The sequence below is a fragment of the Fukomys damarensis genome, unplaced genomic scaffold (assembly GCF_012274545.1).
Source record: "Fukomys damarensis isolate Sample0158 unplaced genomic scaffold, DMR_v1.0_HiC HiC_scaffold_4, whole genome shotgun sequence".
NCBI lineage: Eukaryota > Metazoa > Chordata > Mammalia > Rodentia > Bathyergidae > Fukomys > Fukomys damarensis.
Window position 1 is genome coordinate 59,270,691 of NW_022900916.1, and position 7,534 is coordinate 59,278,224.

A 7,534-nucleotide genomic window follows, 5' to 3' on the forward strand; every position below is an offset into this window, starting at 1 on the left:
ATAGAGCGAGCGAAGAAGAGAGAGAGAGAGAGAGAGAGAGAGAGAGAGAGAGAGAGAGAGAGAGGAGAGAGGATGGCAGGGTTTCAGTTTATTACATGACTGATCATCATGCAATCATAGTGAAACAACCACATGTAAAGAGAATACTTTTATCTTTCCAAAGTGGCTCACCTACTACTGTGGAATGAATTATGTCCCTTTCCTTTGAAATTCATTATGTTGAAGCCATAAGAAATAGTATGATGGTACTTGGCAACAGAATCTAGAGCATGGTAATTAAAGTTTTGTGTCCTTATAAGAACAGACATTGAGGAGTTTCTCTCTCTCTCCTTGTATCACGTGAAGATACAGCAAGAAGAGAGCCACACGCCAGATGAGAAAAGAACAAGAAGCTGAATCTACCAGCACTTGGACCTTGAACTTTCCAGCCTCCAGCTTTTTATAAACCATGCAATCTATGGTATTTTGTTACAACAGCCTAGGATGACTGTATTAGTCAGCTTTTTCTGCTCTTAGGACAAAATACCGGATGTACACAACTTAAAGGAGGAGAGCTTTAGCTGGCCTGTGGTTTCAGAGGGTTCAGTCTATGACTGGCTGACCACAAAACAGAAATATCGTGGCAGAAAGGCATGGTAGATCAAAGTTGCTCACTTCATGGTGGCCAGAGGCAGAGTAGTTTAACAGCACCAGAGAGGAAGGGTCCAGGAATCCGATACAGTGCCTAAAGCCATGCCTCTATGACTCACCCACATGCACCCAGAAGTGCAGTTTACTAATCCCCTAGGCAGCTCCCAAGCCAATCAAGTTGAGAATCCAGTTTGACCGTCATACTAACTAACATACCTATGTTATTTCTTTATATGTTATATCCAAACAATAATCCTAAATGGTAAATGGAGGGACCCACCACCATACCAGTATTCAGCCTAGAGCTTCCAGAACATCCATTTTCCTGAGAATAAGCTTTCTCTGACCTCAGTGAAGGGTTGTGTGTGGGTATTCAGAAGAAACTGTCCAGAGAGCTTGCTCATACTGGTCTTCAGCTCTCACTGCAAAGCAGCAACAATTCCTGGGGCAAATCTTTTTTTTTTTTTTCTCAGTTGAGTTTATTGGCACTTTTTGGGTATACAGTACAGTTAAATCCTGGGACAAATCTTTAAAGCTCAGACAGAGAAAGCTTAGTTCAGATGGTTGCAAGCTCAGGGCGTGGGAAGAGGAGGAAGAGTCTTAGTCTTGTGACTGTAGAAAACATTAGTCTCCTCGTGTGTCACAGAGCATAGCAAGACAAAACAATTTAAACATTTTGTCCAAAGATGTATTCTCATACTCCTTACTTTGGAGTTCACTTGTTCGCTAGCACCCAGTGAGTTACATACTTTTCTTCTCTGTTGGTTTCAGATGAGGTATCACCTCGGATGTGATATCTTTACTATCATTCAGCTGATAATTTTAATTTCCCCACATGTATCTCAGTGAGCAATTCTGCTTGTTCTTGTGTTACTCTTTGGAGCAAATTTCAGAAGAGGGCAGACAAAGAATGAAAGCTGGCAAGGCAGTTTTGCTGTCTTTCAGCTTCCTGGACAAAAACAGAAAATGAAGTTCCTGCTGTTTGATTTAATAAGAATCAGTATTCTAACTCAAGCCTTCATCATCAGGCTAGTTTTGCTCAATTGGCATAAAAGAAGTATTTCCAAATGCCTGCATTTTATTTCTGCATCTACATTTAAACCCCTTATGTCATAAGATAGCAATGCTGTGTGCTGTTCTTGTCTGATCTATGCACTTTGTATCTTTTATTTGGGAGTTTAATTTTACCTTTATGTCACAAGTAATCTTCAATTTTTTAAATAATTTTGTACTTGGCATATATACCCTAATCTATACAGCACTCTTTGAGGTGTTCTCTTCCGTTTTCACCTCCTGAGGTACCTTGAACATCACATTTGAAAACCATGTGGGTCTGTCCTACATTGATTTGCACCGTCTTGACCAGGAAGTTTGTTTGCCAATTACACAGCATCTTTTACATGCTTTCATTTGGAATCCCCCAAACACATACTGAATATGAAACCCTAGTTGTCAAAGAGCCTTCTATTCTTTTATTCCTTTCTTTCTTTTTTCTTTTCTTTTTTTTTTTTAAAGCTCTAATAACAACTCAGAAGACCCAAGAGAAAAGCTTAGGAAGTATTTTTTCCTTTTTAAAAGATAGGTCATAAGTAAGTTTAAAAAAAAGCTCAAGTCAGAGTCTAACACTTCCCCGATTATAACATACTATTTTCTTTGAAGGAAACCTCACAATTCCATCAGAGACTGGAAGAAGACTTCTTTTTATGGGATCAGGAAACACAGCAACAAAGTCTCCAGGACTCATTCAGGGTCAGCCAGTGGTGTGGTCAGCCAGAATCGAGCTGCCAGTCCCGACTTTCTGTCCCTGTCTTAACCACCAGCCCACGTTCCCTCCTGCGTTACCATCGTTCCTCACAGGCAGAACTTCTTTGAGGTTAGTGGGAACTTCATGCAGAGCCAAGCACGGAGCAGCTGAGGCTAGGAGTTGCAATCTCATCTGAATCTTTATAGAATTCTAATGAGAAGTGAAGCCACACAGAGGAAAAAACACAAACTGAGTGTTTCAAACACTGGCACAAATAAGGTTAGTTGATATCAAGCGCATTTCAATATTCTGGTTTTCTCTGAAACAGTGAGGGTTTCAGGTTCTGATCAGTTTCAAGTCACTGTCAGATTGTCCTTCAAAAGAGAATGTCAAGAATAAAGAAACCAAATGAAGAAAAAGTAAAAATAAAAATAAAAAAACCTCTGACCACACTAAGCCTCTAAATATAACGTTCTTACTTACCTCGATGCAGATAATTCTAAGATATATATTTCTGATTCTATCCATTCCATTTAAAAGAGAAAGACCACACCAGGGTAAGCAATGCAGGGTGGTCAGGCACATAATCTAATGACAGAGTGTGAAGCCACTACAGAAGACAGCAGGCACACAGCCAGACTGTGTGATGGGACTGAGTAGACGATTTCTATGCAGAGTTCACCAATATTTTCCAAATATAGGCAGCTTTGATTGAAATGAAAATAGAAAATTCAGGACTGGAGCCTACACTAGAAATCCAGTTCAGACATGAAACTGTCCCTGAAAGGAAAAGGTATTTGGCCTTGCTGCTCCCAACAGAGAGCAAAGAGCCTTTTCTGAAAGATTGAAATCCTTTTATGATTAGGCTAAAAGCCTGTCAGTCTTTGCAGAAGGAAGACTGAGTTTATTTCTATGTCTGTCGGTTGTGCATTTGCTTTCTAGTGTCTGAAATAATGCTCTTCAGACCACTGGATTTGTTTGCAGTTATACAGTTTGGAAAATAAGAAGAATAAGTGGAGCTCAGCAAGACACGGGTAGTTGTGGTGTCTAATGCAAATGTTCTAAAATTAAAAGTACAATCACTACCAGGCATTTTTGCTTCTCTGTATATCCAGTTCTCTTTCCTACTCAGTAAACTCTTTGGTTTATTTTGAAATTATTGGAATATTGCAGAATATGTGTTCAACTGACTGGATTTCAGTAAGTTAGAATTCAGAAAGTACCGATTGTAATAAATAAAATATATCAAAAACCAGAAAAGATGTAGAAGAAAAGTTGTAGGTCAGAAGTGAGGGCGTTTTTTCTCATATATTGTAAACTACAGGCACTCAGCATTTTCCTTTAGGGTTACAAGCTGGTAAAGGTAGCAATATCAGATCTACTTGTAACCAATACCTTGGGCAGTTGCCACAATGAGCGGCACAGCCTTTGCTGTTAGCTGCCATGTTTGCCTGTCTAAACTCTGAACCAATTTATTAGGGGAATGAGTGGAAAAAAGGAACAAAGACCTGTCATGTAAAGGTACAAGATCCCAATGATGGATGTAATGTATTGTATATCTATAATGTACCGATAAAAAGTATTTAAAAAACAATTAGAATCTCTGTGGGATAATAAGAGAAGGTGCCAGCTTCTCTTAACGTTGCCCAAGTGATTGCAATGATCGGTTAAGGTGGAGAGCACACACACACCTGCATGGTGTTACCTGCCTCTACCTCCTACTAATGTAGAATGAGGCAGGACATGGGCTCCAGAAAGAAAAGAGCTGACTTCAAACCTAGCTGTAACATTCACAGGTACCCGCCTTGTTTTATGACTTCTCTGAGACAGTTTCTCACCTGGGGGCAAAGAGAATTTATGACAATGAAGGTAAAGAGAAGATTCTCACCTATCTATCCATCTATCTAAAGATTCATGTCACAAGTCATTTCCTATGACCTCAAATTAATGTTTTCTGTTAGGAAAGCCAGAATCCCCTTGGTATCTAACAATTTCCCTTCTCAAGTTAATCACTACAGGCAAGTTTGCTTACGAGCTCAAAGTGATCTAGAATTTGAAAGATTGTTTTAGGGGTTGTGAAAGATACCAGTTTTCTGAATTGTTCTGGAGTGAAATCAAGATGTAAAATTTATGTGTCAACTTGGCTAGGCTATGACAGTTACTTTAGACATCATGCAGCAGCATAGATGTTGGCATGAAGGTATTTTTTTGATGTGATTAACATCTAAATCAACGGACTTCAAGAGGCTCACTCTCCAGAATGGGAGTGGACCTCATCCAATCAGGAAAGGCCTTCAGAGAGAAGACTGAGACTGCCCAAAGAAGGATCAGTTCTGCCTGAAACATAGAAATATTGCCTTGCTAGCCTGATCTGAAAATTTGGGACCCAAGGAATCCATATGGTACTCCATGCAGTACTCCATGCAGCCATCATCCATGTAGTAGTACTTGAGTTTCCAACCTGCTGGCCTTCTTCACAGATTTTACACTTATTGGGCCCCATAATCTCATGAGCCAATTCCTAAAACAAAAGTCAATCTATCTTTCTCTCGATCTATCTATAATATACATACATTCATACATATGTATGTATATCTCTATATGTGCCTCTCTATAAGGTACACATACACATATATATGTATATGTATTCTTCACATATGTGTACATATATGTGAAGGATACATTTAGAAGACCTCATTGCTAACTGACAGGGGTCTCCTATCAGTTCCTGGATAATACACCGGGGATCTTAACAGTTGTCCTTCAGTGCCCTTGTGGGATTGGTTTCAAGGCTGCACACTTCATATATCAAAATGTGCAGGGGCTCAAGCCTGTTTTATAAAACCATGCAGCATTGTCCTGTAACACACATCTTCCAGTGTACTTATAATCACTATTAGATGTCTATAATACATAATAGGATGTGAATCATATGTAAATTACTGTTGTTCTTTAAGGAATGACGACAAGAAGAAAACTCTGTACATGTCCAATGGAGATGCATTTTTGTCAAATATTTCTGAGCTGCTGTTTGTATAATCCGTGGATGTGGAAAGGCTGACTGTAATTACTTTTGCTCTACTCATTTTTTACCCTTTATTCTCTCCAGAGAGGAATCAGAGTAAAATCTATTGCACCCTCTGAGAGCTTGTCCTACTTTCTGCCTGAGACAGTTCCTGGAGTTAGATCACTTTAAGAAAATTAATTTAATGGCAAAAAGTAGGAACCATAGTGGTAATCAACAATTAGGATTTTGTAATTTTCAGATAGTGCCCTTCACTATTTGAATATTAAGGATCATTTACATAAACCACTTATCATTTATATCTGAGTAGCACATTCGTAATTCTAAAAATCTTCAAATGGGTGTATGGTTGAATTGAATAGCTTTTATTTGATCCACAAGTCTCACAGTTTCTATGGCACATGATCAACCCTAAAGTTTAAAGCCTTTAAAGTTTACTAGCATGATCATTTTTCTCAGTTTTCCCAGTCAAGAAGGCCAGGTGGAGTTCAGAATTGCAACCTGGTCACTAGACAAATTAGATAGTAGGAAAACTTGCGGAAATACATAGATTTTACTCATCATCTTTTGGTAACTTTGGTATAACTACCTTGTTTTTTTGTTTTGTTTGTTTGGTACTGGGGATCGAACTTGGGTCCTTGTGCTTGCGAGGCAGGCCACCAAACCACTGAGCTAAATCCCCAGTCAATGGTATAACTACCTTGTTAGTATAGTCAAGGCACTTCTGGCTACTTGTTTTTATAGTCAGGAGTATATTTGCCTCTAAAATACACATATTGGAACATTTAAGGAAGAAACTAAAAATCTAATGTTTAGTGCTAAAGTTTTTAGTAAATGATCTCAAAAATACCAGGAGAAGAAAGGAGAATGTCTTCAATAAATACCAGTATTAGCTATAGTCATGTAGAACTGTAGTCATATAGTCATAAGTAATTTAAAAAATTCGAGTTAATTCGAAAGACCTTTGGAATTTTCTTTTTCACTCAGTTTTCTCATGTTTCTCTTGGCTTGTTTACTATGTAATGTTGCATATATTAAGTACCTTGTATGTAATTGCCACAGGCTACTAGCGGTCATTAAAATAGTTAAACTTTGAAAAGCTTAGCTTTCTCAAAATGAAAGATATGCTTTTTTATATCAAAATAATTTAAAAGGCGCTTTTGTTAAAAAATGTGCTTCTCCTTATCCCATAATCCTTATAGTATTTTCCTGGCAATTCAGCAAACCTCTTAAAACTGAAGAAAATTAGGATTTTTTTTTTTTTGCTTCTATGTTTACAGAAAGAGTATATCAGACTGACAAACTTGATAATCTAAAAACAAAAAAAGAGAGAAAAGAATAAACTCTTATTTCAAAGGTTCAGAAAATAAAGGTTATTTACTATGCAGACCTAGACTTCTTGTTAAGTTGTTTTCGAGATAGCAAATTAGAAAAACATGGCCAGAGTTAGAGGTTACTCAATCACGTTGAAGCTAGGACTTTTATTCCAGCAGCTCCTGTTCCCAAAATTATATCTGATAATGTCCAAAAGTCTAAACATATTTTAGTTCAAAAAGATGCAAAGCTCTTAGATATAAAATGGCACAAAGCTTCCTAAATCAACAGATTTATCTTTCCTCTTCAAACATGTTTGTATTCAGAGTGATCTGCCCCTTGGTACCTCTGAATCGTAACAGTTGAGGAACTGAAACTTTGAGCTGGAATGTTTGCTTTCCATTTTCCTGTGCATAATCACATGATAAAAGCATTAATAAAGGGGGTTGTTGCAATGGCCAAGGCTACAGGCTGTTATTTAGGTAGATTAATGGCAATTGAGGAAAGCTGAATGTGTATAAGCATAGCGTAATTTCAGCCTGTAGTATATCAAATGGGAGACACACGTCAGTAGACACAAAGAGTAAAACATCCAAGACTATTTGATAGTGGCTGCATTTGCAAACTAATAAGAGCAGCTACATTTCTACAATGTAAGAGTCTTCCGCTGCCCAGCTCCCAGAGTATTACTATCTCCAAAACAACATGGCACCCTAACCTTAGAGTTGGCCAAATCTGTTGAAGTGCATCTGTGAGAGAGAGAGAGAGAGAGAGAGAGAGAGAGAGAGAGAGAGAGAGAGAGAGAGAGAGAGAGCTGGGGG

At 38.1% G+C, this 7,534-nt stretch overlaps 1 protein-coding gene across 7 annotated transcripts in view; it reads right to left on the minus strand.

Annotated features, from left to right (window-relative positions):
* Dync1i1 (dynein cytoplasmic 1 intermediate chain 1) overlaps positions 1 to 7,534 on the minus strand; it is a 317,434-nt gene that overhangs the window by 92,383 nt on the left and 217,517 nt on the right. The window lies entirely within an intron of this gene.